Below are 18,047 nucleotides of genomic sequence, written 5' to 3'. Positions count from 1 at the left end.
GGCGAGTTTCACACCCTGGCTTGCCACACAATATCACAGCACCCCAGATTCCCACACAGTAACTCGCTGCATGGATCCTGCTATATACATAGCTCAGTGAAAGTCCCCAAGCCCATCGTTACAGATCCAGAAGGCCTGAATAGCCACCGAAATTTCAGAATGTTTATCCAAACCTTACATGAGCCTACTGAAGTCAACAGCGATCTAGCCATCAACTTCACTGGGACCTGGGATTGGGTCATTTTACATCCATCTGCCAAAACCCCACAGTGAATGCAGAATGAAGGTTGCCTACCACCACTTCATTTGCTTCCGGAACACGGTGGGCAACTAACTGTCAATCTCTGAGGACTAGGAAATGCAAGGGTAAGTTAATGTCTTCCACACCGCACTCCCACCCACGTGTGGAGGTGGCAATAGGCACTGTGAGTACAGAAGAGCTCTGTGTGCTCAACACAGCTCCACCTCACCATTCCTAATCAAACAGTTGCTCAATGTCAAGGAGCACTAATGTAGGGGGTACTTGCAGGTGATCAGCATGGCTCTGACCATCATCTCCCCACCTAGGGATGCTGAGAAGCAAAGAGACTAGGAGAATGCTTCACCCCATCCTAATGAGCCTTGGCACCAGGGCCATCCCTAGGGGTGCGGGGCCCAAGGCAGAAGTGACGGATTCGTTTCTTCCGGGACCGACCACACCGGTCCACGGGGGCCCCCAAAGCGCGGGGCCTGGAGCGGTCGCCCCGATTCGCCCTCCCCAAGGGACAGCTCTGCTTGGCACCTTCCCAGTGTCCACCAGAACTCCACACCCGCACTGCCAGTCACAGGCTGCTAGGCACCCTCACTGACCTCTGTGCTGCACTGTTGCTCTGGTGAATACTAGCACCGCGTTTGCTGCCTCATTGTGGCCACAAGACTCCACCAGGGTAACTGAAGAGAACGTCCCAACCAGACTCCTTAGGACAGAAACAAACAGGTGTTAAAACACCTGCAACCTCTTTGAGGGTTTGTTCTGACTAAGAAAAACAGTCGCCTTTAAGTCGGGCTTCATTAAAACTAAACTTGGCAGAAGCTGAATTTTACTTCTTTACAATTTTGACAGATGACATTGATGTTTATTTTTATGCATTTTTTTTTCTATTTTTATCTGTTTAAAAGTTCACAGTTGAGGGAATTTGGGCTGGGGGAAGAGTCGGATAATTATTTAACAATAGTGGACGTTGAGGTTCATAAAGTTAAAGCTTTAACTCGTTAAAACACCCCATGTCAAAATACAAAGTCAATATCCTTTAAATCAAATTTGAACCAGTTCTCAAGCCACATTTTGTTACTTTGCTTATCCGTAAATTTTGATCGTCGTTGTCGGAAATGTGTTTTCAGCAGTTTTGGTGTGCATGGGAAAATCGACATTTACAGATAAAAAATCTGATCTTTCCGAGCCTATTTATAACCACGCCAAACTGCTGCATCTTCAGAACGGCGATTCCACAAGCAATGGGCTGACTCAGCACTATAATCATCAAAGCACAATGGCTGGTTACTGCAACACGCACATGCAACAGGATTTCCAGCTAACGTTTTTGAAGGAGCTTTAAATCTGAACAGGCTCCACCCAGGATGGGGATCACCTGAGCCAAAAGATTGGCAATCCCCTGACCATAACGCTATAACTATAAGCTAGCAAATTTATAAGCCAGCAAAATCAGGCATTTAACATGATGGATCTGAACAAATGACCTCAACAAGCTCTATCTCGCAAACCTCCCCTAGAACATGTCTAAGGTGGTATTTTCAAAACCACTCAGAGTTGGCCTCTCTCTTCTTTCACTCAAGTCAAAATTCCCACTGACTCTCATGGCAGCAGAGCAAGGCCAACCATGAACCCACATGGTCTGCAGTAGTGCCAATGTCTTGGGGCTATCTGTTACACCAGCCTAAATCCAGAGACATTCCTCGGCCTTCAGCTGCTCAGTTATGCATTACAATCTGGCCATCAGTGTGCAGTGACGGGAGGGTGGCTTTAAACATATGGTTTAGCTGCTTTGCCTTTTTCCTTTGGCCCCCAAGGTTAAACTAAATGCTTTGTTATTAGTCACCTTGAAGTCACCCTCGAGGTTCATGTGCCTTGACTATGGTTGTAGTCAGGAAACTAGCTCAGCCTTTTCAACACAACTACTCCTCCTAGGGGTGAGATTCTGCGCTACGCCTCTTAGCAGTGCAGCGCAGCACTCACTGCCCTGGAGGACAGGAGGCTAAGGTGGCTTCCTCCCAGTCCTCTGCCATCCCATGGCCCCCACTGTAACCTGGGCACACCTGCAGGCCTGTCTAAGTTACAGCACCCTATTCTTGCTGCCTATAGCCGTCCCCAAACATGCCCCGGGTACACATGCCTCTCAAGGCTTGCCAGGGGGCCGCAGAGAGCACTCTGCGGCTGTCTTCCTCAGATCCTGTGACAAGGGAATCCTTTTAGATCCCCTTTATGCTGCTTCAGCTCTTTTACCCACCATATAGGGGGCAGAACTGGGGTGAGGATATCACCATATGCATCCAACGTCTAGCCTCGCTTTACCAAGAGAAACAAGGGTTTATATTTGTTGGCCCTGAAGTGTCAATATTATTAATCAAATTTGCAATTCTATAGTGCTTTCCATTCGTGAGTTAGGTCAGTAATAGACCAATTTTAATAATGGGGAAATTGAGGCGAAGAGGGAGGAAGGATCTTACCTCAAAATCACACCCGAAGTCTCGGTCAGCCAGGAATAGAACCCAAGTCTCCTGACTCCCAGCCCTGTGCTTTAACCTGAAGACTATCCTTCAGCCCCTAGTTTTACTCCTCCCTAAGACAGCCACAACAGTGTGAGCAGGAATCTCTTCTGTGAGCACGTAATCCAACTGTCAGCCTTCCTCACCCTTCAGGGTGTGAGATGCAGGAAGAACCCAGGTGGCACTGGCAATTAGAAAAGTAATCTGTTGACTTGGAAACCACGCACATTTGATCCAGTATCACTGAGAAAAACAAGGAGCTCCACAAAGTGAGTTTTCTGACTGCTGTCAGACTGATCTCACTCCCTCGTAGGCTGGGAAAGAGCTTTACTTCTTTGCACCAGTCTCTGCAGTGGGCTCAGAGGATTCCATGGGTTTACAACCTTAGCTGCAGCTTTCCTTGTTTTGGGGGACTTAAGTTAGATCCTTAAGGTTGAATTTTGCCACACTCAGTAACATAGGTGAATGGGAGTTGCACCCCTGGATCTGAGCTCCATGGTTAATATAGTGAAGCTTGGAGGGTTTTGAATGGGGGTGGGGGGGGGAGTGCAAGGAATTTCAGGAGGGAAGGGGAGTTTGGCCAAAGAACAGCTGAATAATTGCCCAACAACCCCCAGGAAAGGAAACGCTGAGAAGGTCTGACACCCCAGGGGCTAGAAAGACTCTGTGAATACTTAAGTGTCCCATTTAGTGAGGTGAAACCAAACAGCCCATGTGCTGTTTTGTGTCAGGTGGATGACCCGGCGCAACACAGTAACAAACAGATGAGGAAAAGCGGTGCTTTCCAATCCCTAAGGAAGTAGAGAGGGACCATGAGAATGTACATCCTAGAATGGAGCAGGCACAGCCACCTGTAATGTATCCTCTTTACCCCTCGTGCAGAAGAGAGGGCAGTGTGTGGATGCTGCCACCTTTACAGTTTTCACTGAGATCTCTCTCAAAAGGTGAGTTATTTTTGAGAGGGTGAAATGAACTTGGTCCTCAATTTTGTACATTAGCATTTTGTGCTTCGCTCATGGGAACATGCCCTATTTTTCCTAAGTAGAACTCCTTCAGCAAGGAGGTTAGCACTAGGTCTGATTTCAGCCCTAACAGAAAACACCCATTGAGAGTTTAGCCTGCTTTAGACCTTTTGATTGTGAGGGAAGCAAAACTCCATTGATTTCTCGCCACACATAAATCCACCCATTCTATGGGAAAATCATAATTCTCCCTAAATTATATTTTCCCCAAGAGACTCCAGGGTGCTTCCTATTAGGAAGGGGAGCTATTTACATTCAGTTATTTAGGTCCTTTAAAAAACAAAACACCCGTCATTTGCAACCCTCACAGTGTTTCTCCTGAAACCTTTCCCAGAGCCATAAACCTCAATATCTAACCCACCATAAAGGTGTTTTGTGTGTGTGTGCACGTGCGCATTTGCAAAGCCAACAATTTTCTCTCTTCCAAATCCAGGCAGCCTGAGAAAGCGCACTCCCAAAAGGATAGGAAAACCAAAATAAAACCCTACTTGCAAACAAAAAAACCCACCACCAACACAAAAACCCCTCAGACTCTTAATAATTTTCCATGATGAAGTTTTTTAAACCATGGGAAATGGAGGTTGACAGTTAGGCTGCAGACGGATATATCAAAACAACATCGCACAGTGCTGCTTGGTAGCTGTGCAGAAATTAAGAGAATTGGTCACCAAGTACATCAGACAATTTAAGACATGCAAGAAATTGTATGTGAACACAGACACACACACAGTCTGTATATATAGAAGCACACTCTCCTGTTCACATAAAACAGAGTATGTGTAGAAGCAATAGAGTTTCGTTAAAAAAAAACAAAACACCAACTGGACTAGATCCTGAAATACCTCTTCCACAACTTCACTGAAATATACTTGGGAAACTGTGGCCCCTCTACAGGCAAAAATTGTAGTCAAAAATAAAATGTTTGTGTTAAATCAGTTTTGCCCTTTGGGGGGCTATCAAGAAAGGTGCTTGCTTAGTCTATTATTATTATGTTATATTATTAGCAAGTTCTTCAAAATTCTTAATTAAAAAAGTAATTTGAATGCTGGTATAAATCCTGAGCCCTTCCCTCCCCTAAATAATCAGTACATTTTCTATTTAAAGGCGATGTTACAAGGACCTGCCAAAGTTACAGTCCAAATACCAAGATACATACACATAACAGCCTCTCAAGTCCCACATCATCACAGCAGAAGACGATTCCCCCCAACTCTCCTTTAACACCCCCTCCATCTATTTCACCGATCACCTTCGCATAAGGACTAAAATATACAATTGCACAAGAAAATGCAGGCAGCGAACAAACATTTTACTCACAGAAAACCCACCCACGCTTCTCTGTGCAACAGGAACCCCTCCACATAATCACAAGCCAAGATGCCTTTGCATTAGTTGTCTTTTCTGCAAACTCCCATCATTTTAAAAAACAAATCCACTATTTTTTTTATGAAAGATGGGGTGAGGGGGAGGTAAAGAAATCTATTTCTTAAATCGTCGTTATCCATCTCCTGTCTCTTGTTGCCTGGGGAAGGGAGCCGAGTTGATCTTTGGGGAAGTTTTGGGCACTGGAGCTGCAGTACCCACAGAGTGCGTGCAGGGCCCTCCATTAATGCCGAGAAACAGACAGAGTGAAATAAACAAGCCCCCAAATCCCACCTGCCCGGTCAAAAACAAAACTCACCATGGAAGGGGGGCGAGGGAATCGCTGGGGAAACTGTTCTTCTCTTGCTATTTTTATTGCATTAAAAAACACAAACCACAGAGATTTCCCCTAAAAGCATCCAGCAAACAACCCTCCCAAACTCCAAAAGATTTGCGGCTCCTACACGTAGAAGCTTAAGAGGGGGAGGGGGGGGGGGGACCACAACCCACCAGAACGTCTCTCTCTCTCTCGCTCCAAAGCAAACTTTTTTTAACCTCCCCACCCCACCCCCAGCTGTTTCACTCACCGGAGATCTCTGATGGAGCAGGAAGGAGAAACACAAAGATACACAAAATGAGAAGAAGCAACAAAGAGGCTAATGTCCAGGGGCTGGGAAGTTCCAGGCCGGATCTGGAACTCAGCAAAAGAGTCTGGGGTTTTTGATTTTTGGACTTACTTTCTTTTCGTGGTGGTTGATTTTAGGGATAATTTTAGGGGCGGAGAGATTCTGCAGGGCTCAGGGGAGGAGGAGAAGGAGGAGGAGAAGGAAGTTGTTGCAAGAGGAAGAAAGGGACATTGGAATCAGGGCAGCCACATGGAAGAAGGTTTTTTGGATGACTGAACTCTCAAACAATTCCCTTCTTTTGCTACCAGTCCTGCGGCTCTTCTGGAGCCTCCCATTCCCCCCTCCCCCTTAGTAGGAGGAGGGAAAGGAGGAGGAGCAAGACGTGAGAGGGGGGGAAATAACTCCGCAAAGGAAGGGAGCAAACAATAGTCTCCCCAAATACTAATAATGGTCATCAGATGGATTCTCTCTGTCCCATCTCCCAGCACTTGGGGTGAGTTTAAAGAATCACACGCACAGAGCAGCAGCCCTGGTGCTCTCTTCCCCGCCCCGCCCCTCCTCCTCTGTCCCCAGAGAAGCGGAAGCTGGGAAAGTTGAGCTGAAAAGTTTGGCAAAAGAAGGAGGGTCCCTCCACCACCCCTTGTCTTGTGGATTTGGTATGTGGCGGTCCTTAGTGACCCCCTATTCATCATGGGAGGGTGGGGGAGTTAGAGGCTGGAGCTGCTGCAGCAAAGTGATTTTTTTCTTTACACACAACACTGAACCTTTAGGCAGGAAAGAAGCTCTCTCTTGGAACTTAACAGCCTTGCTGATGGAAAAAGTGTGTGTGTGTGTGTGTGTGTGTGAAAAACCAGCCAGTGGCCCTATTTTTCTTTATTATTCACTGCTCCATATTGCACATGCAATGGTATTGTATCCTATACTGTATGATGGCTAGGCTGAAGGGCAGTTGGGGAAAGTTCGTGTCATTACAAAAATAAGATATATCAGCTCTAAAGGACAGATGTTTAATTGTCTTCCCCTGTCCCAGCCTTTTGGATTTTGCTCACCTTTGTAAGCCCCTCGCTTGCAAACACTTAAGCATGTGCATAACTTTACTCAGGTGTATAGTCCCATCTAAATCCACAGGACTGCTGGTGAAAAGGGCTTGTCTACACTTACTGCTGCAATCGATGCAGCGAGTGTTGAGTTAGGGAGTCTGGTGAAGACACACTAAATCAATGGGAGAGCACTCTTCCATTGATTTGTGTACTCCACCTCCAGGCTTGTGTACACTACCTACCAATGGATGGACCATGATCGAGCCAGCGGGGGTCAATTTATCGTGTCTAGTATAGACACGATAAATCAACTGCCGATCTCTCTAGCATCGACTCCGGTACTCCACCTCAACGAGAAGCGCAAGGGGAATTGACGGGAGACACTTTCCTGTTGACACAGCACAGTGTCGCCACCGTGGTAAGGGATCTAACTGTGTCGACTTCAGTTATGTTATTCATGTAACTGAAGCGGCATAAGTAAGATCGATTTACCACGGTAGTGTAGACCGTCACACACGTCCTTAAGCGTTAACAAGCTTGAGCTTTAAATTGTCAGTTCTTTGGAGCAGGAGCCCTATCTCCCCCATGTTTGGCCAACAGATAGCACAATAGATCTCCCGCTGTCATTGAGGCCTCTGGATGTTCTTTTCACCATGGGCCCAATCCTGCCCCCACTGACATTACAATTCCCATTGACTTAGGGCTGGTCTACACTACCAGATCGATAAGATCTATCTAAGTTATGCAACTTCAGCTACGTGAATAATGTAGCTGAAGTCGACTTACTTAGAACTATTTACTGCGGTGATAACACTGCACTGTGTCGACGGGAAAGCATCTCCCGTCGATTCCCCTTGCATGTCTCGTTGACATACAGTACCAGAGTCGATGCTAGACTAGACACGATAAATGGACCCCTGCTGGATCGATCGCTGCTTGTCAGTCCGGTCGGTACTGTAGACATGCCCTTAGAAAGGTGCAGGATCAGCCCCCATATGCATCATAGTGAAAGAGATGTGTAACTATCAAATGATTGGTGATACATTGTGCAATGCAGTCTACATGGCCTGATCCTAGGAACTGAGCACCCACAAATCCCACTGATTTCAGAGAGAGTTGTGGGTGCTTAGCACCTAGTGGGCTCAGAGAGAGCCATCATTCACTGAGAGCAACATGGCCAGAACAGAACGTGGGACATCGCAAGCAAGTGCTGACAAAACCTAGATAGTACATCACTGCTTGATGGATTCTGCATGTGCTACAGATTTAGCAGAAAAGTCACTTTAGAGAGCTTTTAAAACATTTTACTGGGATTATTTTTCATATCCCTCAGCCTATAAAACCAGACTCCAGTGATTATCATGACTGGACCTTGGAGAGAGAGAGAAATAACAATAAAATGAGCTACTAATAAACATGAACAGAATCTTTATGGAAAAATCCAGTCGATTTTAATATGGATGAAACTTATAGGGGTCTGTAGAAATTACTTTGTCTATAGAATTAAATAGAGAGGATGTCTTTTCTATAGGTGTTTTTTTAACCATGCTAACGGACCTCTAGCAGGGACATAAATCTCTATGAAACTCTTCGGGTGGTTCAAAGGTTCAAGAGGAAAATTGACATTTTCTATTAAAATCTGTAGGACTGTCCCATAAGGGAATATGTAATATAACCACAACATCATGGCCCACCCTTTTCTGCAGCTTCAAGATCTTAGTGTAACTTCTTTCCCACTATTCCATCTAGAAATTGCACCAGTAAAGAGCCAGACCAAACGTTTGTATTAAATACACTTCTACATGTAACATTAGCACATTTACCTGCTGTCCTTCAGGGCCCTCATGAAAATTAGATCCAGCACCCTGGCTCTGATGATGACTCACTGTGTGATCTTGGGTAAGTCCCTTCCTCTCTGTGTGCCTCGGTTTCTCCAGCTGTAAAACAAGGATACCCCTGTGAGGCAGATGACTTGTCTGTCTCACAGGGGTAATTAATGTCTATAAAGTGCTTTGAAGCATTCTGTCTGGCCAGTATTACCCAGGTAGTGGTTCCTCTAAGTGAAGGTCCCCCTTTCCACTGATGTAGTACCATTAACGAGGCTGGGCAGTGAGCAGAGGATTTACCCTCGGATGCCGTGAAGTATCCCAAAGGAGAGAGGGCAGGAGAAAACATACACTAAAAGGGGAATGGGGTGAAGGGGAGCAAAAGAAAGAAGAATGAGAAAGAGGAGTGGCAGGGAAAGAAATGAAACCTAGTGAAAGATTCAGGGAAAATAAGAGCAGCCCCAGCAATTCCAAGGCAAGAGAAAAAAGACTGCAAACCGCTGTGCAGAGAGAACAGAACGTATGGCCTGGCCAGGGAACAAGAGGGTGGAGCAGGGGAATGCTGGCAATGCCACCAGTTAGCCAAGCCTCTTTCCCTCAGCAGCAGGGCCTGGCAAGGCTCCATTCCCAGGTTCAGTCCCTTTTCTTGGGGTCTGCAGTTACACCTCCAACCCCCCCTCTCCATTTCTTCTGAGCCTTCCTACCCCCAGCACAGGAGTGGCCAACCAGTGGCTCCGGAGTCACATGCAGCTCTTCAGAAGTTAATATGCGGCTCCTTGTATAGACACCGACTCCAGGGCTGGAGCGACAGGAGCCAACTTTCCAATGTGCTGGGGGGTGCTCAGAGCTCAACCCCTGGCTCTGCCCCTGGCTTTCCCACTCCACTCCACCCCTTCCCACCCCCTCCCCTGAGCCTGCCATGCCCTTGCTCCTCCCACTCCCCTGAGCCTCCTGCACACCACGAAATAGCTGATCTGGAGGTGCAGGGAGGGAGGGAGGGGGAGGTGCTGATCAGCGGGGCTGCCAGTGGGTGGGAGGCGCTGGGAGCGGCGGGGGGGAGCTAATGGGGGGCTGCTGACATATTACTGTGGCTCTTTGGCAATGTACATTGGTAAATTTTGGCTCCTTCTCAGGCTCAGGTTGGCAACCCCTGCCCCAGCAGATCCCTCTTCGAGCAGGTGGCCAGGGATTTGGAGGAACTTGTCCCTGCAGAAGCTTTGGGATATAAATCATCAGCTTTCCCCTGACACTCAACAGGCAGAAAAGCCTGATGATAGAAAGGCAGCAGACAGATCTCCTTCATCAAACGCTGTCATCACTGGAGACCAGAAGGACTCCCCATAGCCCCGGGACTGTGATCTTCTCTAGATCCACCATGGTGCATTGCTGTTGTCTAGTCTTCACCAAGATCCACCCTGGCTGACTTGGCAGGGTAAGGGGACTGCAGACGTTTATCAAAACTGCATGACATTTCAGGACAAATGATGTTTATCTTTAGCCCAATATCATAAGTCACCCAGCCAAATACAATAGTCAAAAACAGCCCCTGCAAGCAGAAATTAATACTCACCCCCCAAATCCAGCAGTATATATACAGTAACTCGCACATCCAGTCACGCAGTGGGAATTAAAACCATTGGAACAACTCACCTAGTGCTGTGATAGATTCCATCACTTGAAGTCTTTAAAATCAAGACTGGATGTATTTCTGAAATATATGCTGTAGCATACCCAAGACTCCTTCCAGGCTTGATATAGGGCAGTGGTTTTCAACCTATGGTCTGCAGACACCTGGGGGTCCACAGACTATGTCTAAGGGGTCCACAAAAGGTTGTCGTTACCATAGATCAGTGGTTTTCAATCTGTGGTCCACGGACCCTAGGGGTCCACAGACTATATCTAAGATTTCCAAAGGGGTCCACACCTCCATTTGAAATTTGTAGAGGTCTGCAAATGAAAAAAGCTTGAGAACCACTGAGATAGGGGAATGACAGGGTGAAATTCTATGGCCTGCGTTATGCAGGAAGTCAGACTAGATGATCTAATGGTGGACTTCAAAATCTCTGTGAAGTCCTTCAACCACCCCACTCAGCAAAGGTGCAGGAGAAGAGCCGAGCCATGCAGGGTGCCCCATAGGCCAACAGATTTGGGCTCTGTTTGACCAGATAAAAGGCTTGAGTTCCACTTTTGAATATCCCTCTGTTTTGCAACAGGGCTTGTTAGCTTGAACCCTTCTGCAGGCCAGGGCTGCATGACTACCTCAGGGGAGAGAAGAGGGGCAGTCTTATCAGGTAGGATGATTCCTTCCAAGCTACTGAGGTCAAAACCAACATCTTAAATTACATCTGGAAATCATCATTCAGTGCAGAGCTCAGAGTGTCTGTACAATGTGCTTTCTACAGGCAGCACTGTTTAACAATCAGCCAGCCACATTCTGCACTAACTTAGGCATCCAAGCGGTCTTATGCAAGAGTACATGGCCTTTGCAACACATCAGACCTAAGTTATGCAAGATGGACCCCCGAATTATGAAGCAATGTGTGTCCCCCACATGCCTTCTTCACCTCACTGTCCCCACATCCAAGCCAATCAGTACACCTTCCAGGCATTATTTATATAATTTGATATTCAATTCCATTGGTATTACTTTGCTCCCAAATGTGTAGTGTGCCACTGTTTATGAACTGCAATGTATAACTGCACTGTAGAAGTTGTCGGAAGGGACGCTCAAAGTTCTGATATCCGAAAAAGGGGCAGTTGGCGCTTTCGGTAACTACACGTGGGAAGCAGTTTAGGTTTCTGTTAATGAGAAGACAACTGAGGCTTTTATATTGAGGAAGGAATTCATCTCTGCCCTCCCTCCCTCTTCATCCCAGCAAACCAGCTGCTCCCGTGACTCTCTGATCCAATAGCTGCCCCTACATTCAGTCACAGCAACAGTGGAAGAGAACATTTCTGCTGAGGTGATCAGCAGTTAATGTTGACATTTACATTGTCATTAGGTTTCAGAGCTAACATCACCATTAAGAGGAATCAGATTGATTCATCTGGATGATGATTTGGGGTGGGGAGTTGTGTGCTTCTTTATGATGTATAAAGTCAACCTGGAAGTTATTTTTAAAAGTTTTTTCTGCTGGTTTTTTATATTTAGACATACCACGCATGTCAAATCTGGTCTGCACTGGAGGATATACTAGAGATCTTGAAGGGTGTGTATCACTGGATCTTACACGTGTATTGAATGGGCAGGTTTACTGAATCTTTAACAAAGATTTTCTTTCTCCAGAAGGTTAACTTTCATGTCTAATGAACCAAAACAAAAACAACCCAAAGATTTTCTGCTCAAATATGGGTCCTTATGTTTAGCTCCTAAATCCACATGTAGGCACCTAAATAAATGACCTGGTTTTTAAAAGTGCTGATAACCCAGCAGTTCCCACTGAAGTGAAATAACTTGTCTGACCATTAGTTCCTGCATAATTTAAAGCCGTTTTAAGATGCTCTAAATTAAACAGGAGCTGAACTGGCCCTTGAGCAGTTTTAGGATTGGGGGTGGGAAGGAAGAAAGAGGAGAGAAAGGTGCCTTAGAGTTACCTTACCTTATCCAAAAATCTGGCCCAGGGTTTGTAAAGAGAGATTAGTGTTAGTACAAGGCACCAAAAGGACAGCTCTGGAGTTTTTAGTTCTTTGTTTATTCCCCGGCAGGGAAGAGTACATGTGAGTGCAGTGCAAGTTTTTCAAATGCATTGTCCTCCTTGTATGCCTCATCCCTAAACCCAGGGCAACCACCTCTAAACTGAGAGGGTGTTTCAGTTTCTTTGGCACTTCAGACCTGGGCACCTCTCCTGAGAATGCCAGAGTGCTACCAGTGGTGGTGTTTTTTGTGACAGGGAGATCTGCCCCCTGGGCACTCAACTGGCACCAACTTCTTTCACACTGGCCATCAAACAGCCATTAGACAGCAATGACTTTTGGTTACTGTTGACATGGACCAGATTTGAACCAGCAACAAAGCTGAAAAAGCCTCTTTAGCCCCATCCCCTAAGTCATCCAGTCCCTCAGAGGAAACTTCTTAACATGAACTGTTTATGAGGCTTGAGCCCCAGCGAGCAACGTTTCATAAGCAGTACGTGCCACAGTGTCTTTGTTGTCCTAGGCTACCAGCTAGTCTGAATAAAGCCCAGCTTTTTCTGGTCTCACTGCTGCCCCAGTTAGATTAAAACCCCACCTCCTCCAAGCTGCAGAAACTCCAGCTGTTTGACATTGTGCTGAGGAAGACAGGGGAGCATAAGAGGACTCCAGATGAAAGAGAGAACTCAAAGGAAACTGGACAGTGGAGTTTCGATAAGACACTCAGTGGGTAACAGGCTCAGTTAAATTTGTTCATTCAGCCAGGGAAGAAAGCGAGTTTTCTCATACATCCTGCTAGGCTGAATTCATCCACACTGGCCATCCAATTACTGTAGAAGTAATAAACAGAACAGGGGTAGGGGGAGCTCAAAATTCCAGATCCAAGCACCCGCAAAACTTTGGAGAAGTTTTCAATCTGAATTTTGTGGCTGACAACTATCTCTGCACTGAACCCATCCAAAACCAGGAATTCAAAATGCCTCTGACTTCTGTGAAAATTTGAATCCTGATTATAAACTCTGTGATTCAAGCCCATCTCAAATCAGAATTAAAATATACACCGATGGCTGCGCAATTAGAGTGTATTTCAGTCCTAACACCAATTCCTTGTTCAGGCAAAACTCCTAGTAAAGTCAATGGAAAAATCCTCAGTGAGGAAGTGCTTTCAGTTCTTGATCTTAGTGAAAATGGGAGTTTGCTGGGAGGGGATTGGGCCACAGAGCCAAAAACTAGACAGAAGGGGAAAAAACCCTTTTGCAGGGGTACAAAGCTGTCAAGCTGGATTGCTGGTTATATTGGTGAAGGGAAGAACAAAGAGGCTATGATTATTTCATCCAGAGGACAGGGCTGGGCTGAGGAGAGCGGCCTCTATTAGAAGTGGCCAGAAAGTCATCTTGACAGCAGCAGGGGAGAGAGGGAAAGGAATCACATTAAGAAGTGAAGTGATTAGAAAGCCCCTAGTTCAAAGACTTGAGACATGAGTTTTACTTTGTTTACTCTGTTGTAAAGCTATTTGTGACTTTGATAATCCATAGGAAATGGGATCGTTTCTCTCTTGGCATGTCAAATTAAACAAACAAATAAAACCTTGTTTGGCTGGAGAGAAGATCAGAGAAGAAAGTGTCAGAGCAGGATTCAGAAACTAAGCATCTTTTAACAATAGATTGGACAAATCAGAGAAAACAAAGAGGGAAGGGCTCGAGTCATCAAAACACAGTGTACTAAATTTCAAAGGTGATGCAAGAACTAGGCTTATCTAGTTTAGGAAATTTGCACTAGTGTAAACTAAATTGCTTTGATGTTGATTTAGTGATATCAATACGACCCCTTAACGTAGACACACTTCAAATGGTTTTAAGTCACATTTAAACTAGTTTATTTTAGGCCTGGTCGGCGCTTGGAAATTAGATTGACCTATATCCATCACTTAGGGCTGTGAAAAATTGTGTGCCCTGTGCAATGAAGTTAGGTCACCCTAACCCCCAGTGTAGATACGGGTAGGTCAACAGAAGAATTTGTCCGTCAACCTACCTACCACCTCTGAGAGATGGATTAACTACATCAACAGAAAAAAACCTTCCCTCGCTGCAGGAAGTGTCTACACTACAGCAGCACAGCTACAGTGCCATAGCTATACCACTGTAGTGGCTGTAGTGTAGACATAACCTCTTACACTCAGGAGGCCCTTTCACCCCCTTATTAATGTGTAGAGGAGTCTAAGATGGTGAAGTTCCCCACTGAGCAACCAGAAGGCACTGTAACAAGGTGTAAGTTATAGCAGAGTGAGAACAAAGTTCCTACATCCTCCTCCTGTTGATTGTTTTTCTTACTATACTCCTTTTTTTCTGGGCCCTCTTGTGTAGCCATAGATTTTATGCCCCACTTGCTCTGGCCTAGGCTATGCAAGTTTTGTACCAGCATAATTATCTCAGCTAGGGTGGGACTTTTTTTTACTGGTCTAGTTATACCTTTACAATCCCTAGTATGGACACAGCTATACCGGTGTAACAGTGCCTTATCCTGCTATAGCTTTGTTCCCTTCCTGCACAGGTAGAGCTATGCTTGGTAGAAAGGTGCTTGATACTATACAGCTGTATCCACCCTCAGATGGTTTTGCTTCTTTAGCTGCACACTGGTACAGCTAACGAGGTACAATTTGCGTGCATAGACAAACAGTTGGTGGGTGTAAAGGATTGTACAAGATGCAGGGCAATAGTCAATAGGCCCCTAAGGTTGTGAGTTACAGCTGTGTAGACTCACCTTTAAATTTGGTCCACTGTCTTAAAAATATTCGGGGATAGACTATATTATATTAACTTCATGGTAGAATATCAAAAATGTTCATGAATGGTTAGAATGATGACTTTTTCATGCCTCTGATAGAAAGGTGGAGCATTTGGGATTTTTCCTGTACTCAGTGGCCCATAATGAATGAATGCGCCAAATATAAAAAGCTTCTACCTCAGTGAGAAAGTGAAAATAAGTGTTTCTTAAAGGCTCCCCGTTACAAGTGCCTGTATTCAACTATAATTCATAATTATTACTAATTAATCTAAGTGAAAATGCCCTAAACTAATTGTCCAGACTGAGCAAAATACAAAAATTGTAAAAACAGCATACATAGTGAGACCACATTTTAAAACACACGATTTTTTTTTAATAATTAATCATATTTAAATGGACTGCTCCCAAATGGCTCCTGGGATCTAAATCCACCCAAGCTTAAGGGAAGCTTAGATCCAGGACTGATTTTACCATTTCTAATTTCTGAAGACAAGTCCTCTCCTTGTCCTCTTTATGACACCTTAATGTATTAATTTAAGCACAGGAAGAATTTCTTTCTCCACTGCTGGTAATGACTGATGTCCTGCATTTCATTCACCAGGAACATTGAAAATTGGGGAGTTACGGTTTCACTTTGAGTTGCAAACTCTGGCCTTAATCTTGTATTCTTTGCACATCCCAAACTCTCACTCCTGTCAGTGAAAATTTTATGCCAGTTTTGTGCCTTTGTTGTTTGGGTCATTCTGGGGGATGCGCAGGCCCCTGGCACAGGTTAGAGCAGCCTGAGGACTACCCTAACTTGTGCCCAACTGCCTGCAGCCCCAAGAGAATTACAGCACCCAGGAATACTCGGAGCTCAATAGTACGTGGGCCATGCCTCTTCACTCCCAGATATGCCCCTTGAGACAGATACTCCTGTATGCTATGCCTGTTCTGTAATAGCTGGGGGAAGCCTCCTACATCAGGGGCATCCCCTGGTTGCCATAAAGGGGCCACATGGTAGCGATGGATTGGAACCAGAGGTTTTAGAAGCTCCAAAGCAATGCCCAGAGGGGCCCCCTCTGCTTCCCCCAGACTTGGTGGTCGATGTGGCTCCTACTTCTCATTAATCTCCACTCACACTCCCTGGTGCCCGGAATCTGCTCTGAGCTTGGCCTTAGGCAACCTGCAGCCTTCAGTGCCTTGTCTGCAGTCATTAGACGTGGGCAGGCAGACATAACTGCTGCCTCTGTGCAGTTCCCTGGCCCCCCTTCTGCTCCTGTGGTGACATTCAAGTACTTAAGAGCAACGTATGTTGTTCTCATCTAACCTGCAGCACATAAGATCTCCAAGACCCTAAGCACAGATCCTCAAATATACAGGTTATGAGTCCACCACAGGACAGTTGCACTTGGATATACAATAGTCAGGGCAGGGCTCTGCAAATGGTGCTCTGGCTGAGGGGAGAGGAGGCAGCGGAAAGAGTTTAGCCGAAGCACCACTCTTTGGAGCACTAGGTTCTAATGTGAATAAACAGTGAACCCGATGGCACTCTTTTTTTTTCTTTTTTTTGCATTTGGATCTGTCTTGCGAAACTTTGGTTCTTAAAGGTCTAAATAAATAAGTGAATCCACAATGCAGTGCAATAGTCTTTTGCTATTGTCTGTGATCCTTGGTTGTTATCCGTGATGATTATGCTGCGTTCTGATTTTTCTGAAACCTTCATTTTTCCAGAGGCTTCATTCAGGGGTCCCTGTGGCTTGTATTTATTTATACATCCTCATTCTGGCTAGGCATCAAAGCTGATGAGATGAGATGGTTGCGTTGTTCTGATTTGGTATTCTGGGCACTGCATCTTTACCCTCCTAGGAGTTTTTTCTTTGTGGAATCTCTTAAACTGAAATAAAAGTAATCTGGGCAAAGATTGAGTTGATGCTTAGTGCGTGGAAAGCAGCAATAATGCTAGAAGGCTGTTCAAGGGGTTTCTGGGCTAATTTTGCTGATTCAAGAGATCCTGAACTTGCGGTCCAGTCTTTGAGGGTTCAGGGCATATTTAATCTAGCTCTAATCACACTTCTTCTCTGATAAGACTGTAAGAACAGGACTGTATCTGTAGGCATGGCAGAAATCAATATTTAAAATAATTGATAATACCCTTCAAATAGTTATTGTAAAGCGTTTTTTTCAATTTAAGTGTTCAAAGTTGTGGGAAGTTATGGAGCGGGATGTCAGACACTAATCACTTAATGAGAGTAGACCCTGTAGTTCAAAAAGCTAACGTTTTATAACTGTTAACACAAACTCTCTCTATCATATGTCAAAATTTTAGCCTTAAATCAAAGTAAATTCTCAAGCAGCCTATCTGTAAATTTCCATCATCATCAATGGAAACATTTTTCTGTGTGTGCGTGGTGAAAATCGACATTTACCAATAACAATCTAATCCTTCCAAGCTTAATTATCTACAGCTGTATTCCCCTCCCCACTTGTTCTTTTAGTACACGTCCCCATTGACCTAGGTTTGTTCTTTCTTGGCCCATTCAGATCACCCTAAAATTGAGAGCCTATCTTCAATATGTGAAGGGACTGGGTTTCTGATCTCTCCAGCCCCCATTAGTCCATACATCCATTTCTCTCCCTCGCCACATCCCAAGCGTAAAGCCTGGATTAATCCAGCATGGAGCACATTGTGCGTGAGTCATGACAGACTCACTAAAGCATGCAATGCTGATAAAAGGCTGTCCTGATGGGCTCTGTGAGGGACCGTGGAGAAACAGCATGGAAAAAATCTGCTAACCCCTATCCCTGCTCCAGCACCTGGGATCCCAAGACAGGGAGGCACCTAGGACAAAAGCCTACAGTGCTGGCCTGGCCCTGTTCCTGCCTCAGCCCAGGAAAGAGCCTTCTCCACAATCCCCATTGCCTTCTGCTTTCCCTGGTGGCTGCTGCTTTCCAGGGGCTGCGTGATCAGTTTCAAACTGCTGGGCCAAATTCACCCCTGGTGTAACCCCACTG

The 18,047-nt window shown here is 45.4% G+C and overlaps 1 protein-coding gene across 2 annotated transcripts in view; it reads right to left on the bottom strand.

Moving 5' to 3' along the window:
* Positions 1-6,050, bottom strand: part of BOC (BOC cell adhesion associated, oncogene regulated) — an 81,549-nt gene extending 75,499 nt beyond the window's left edge. For both annotated transcript variants that reach the window (XM_073308443.1, XM_078848283.1), the window contains exon 1: positions 5,735-6,050. The gene's annotated coding sequence lies outside the window, so the exon portion shown is untranslated. The remainder of the gene's footprint in view (positions 1-5,734) is intronic.
* Between the last annotated feature and the right edge of the window lie 11,997 nt (positions 6,051-18,047).

This window comes from Lepidochelys kempii, chromosome 1 (genome assembly GCF_965140285.1).
Source record: "Lepidochelys kempii isolate rLepKem1 chromosome 1, rLepKem1.hap1, whole genome shotgun sequence".
NCBI classification, from domain to species: domain Eukaryota; kingdom Metazoa; phylum Chordata; order Testudines; family Cheloniidae; genus Lepidochelys; species Lepidochelys kempii.
This window is presented reverse-complemented; position numbering and strand designations above follow the sequence as displayed.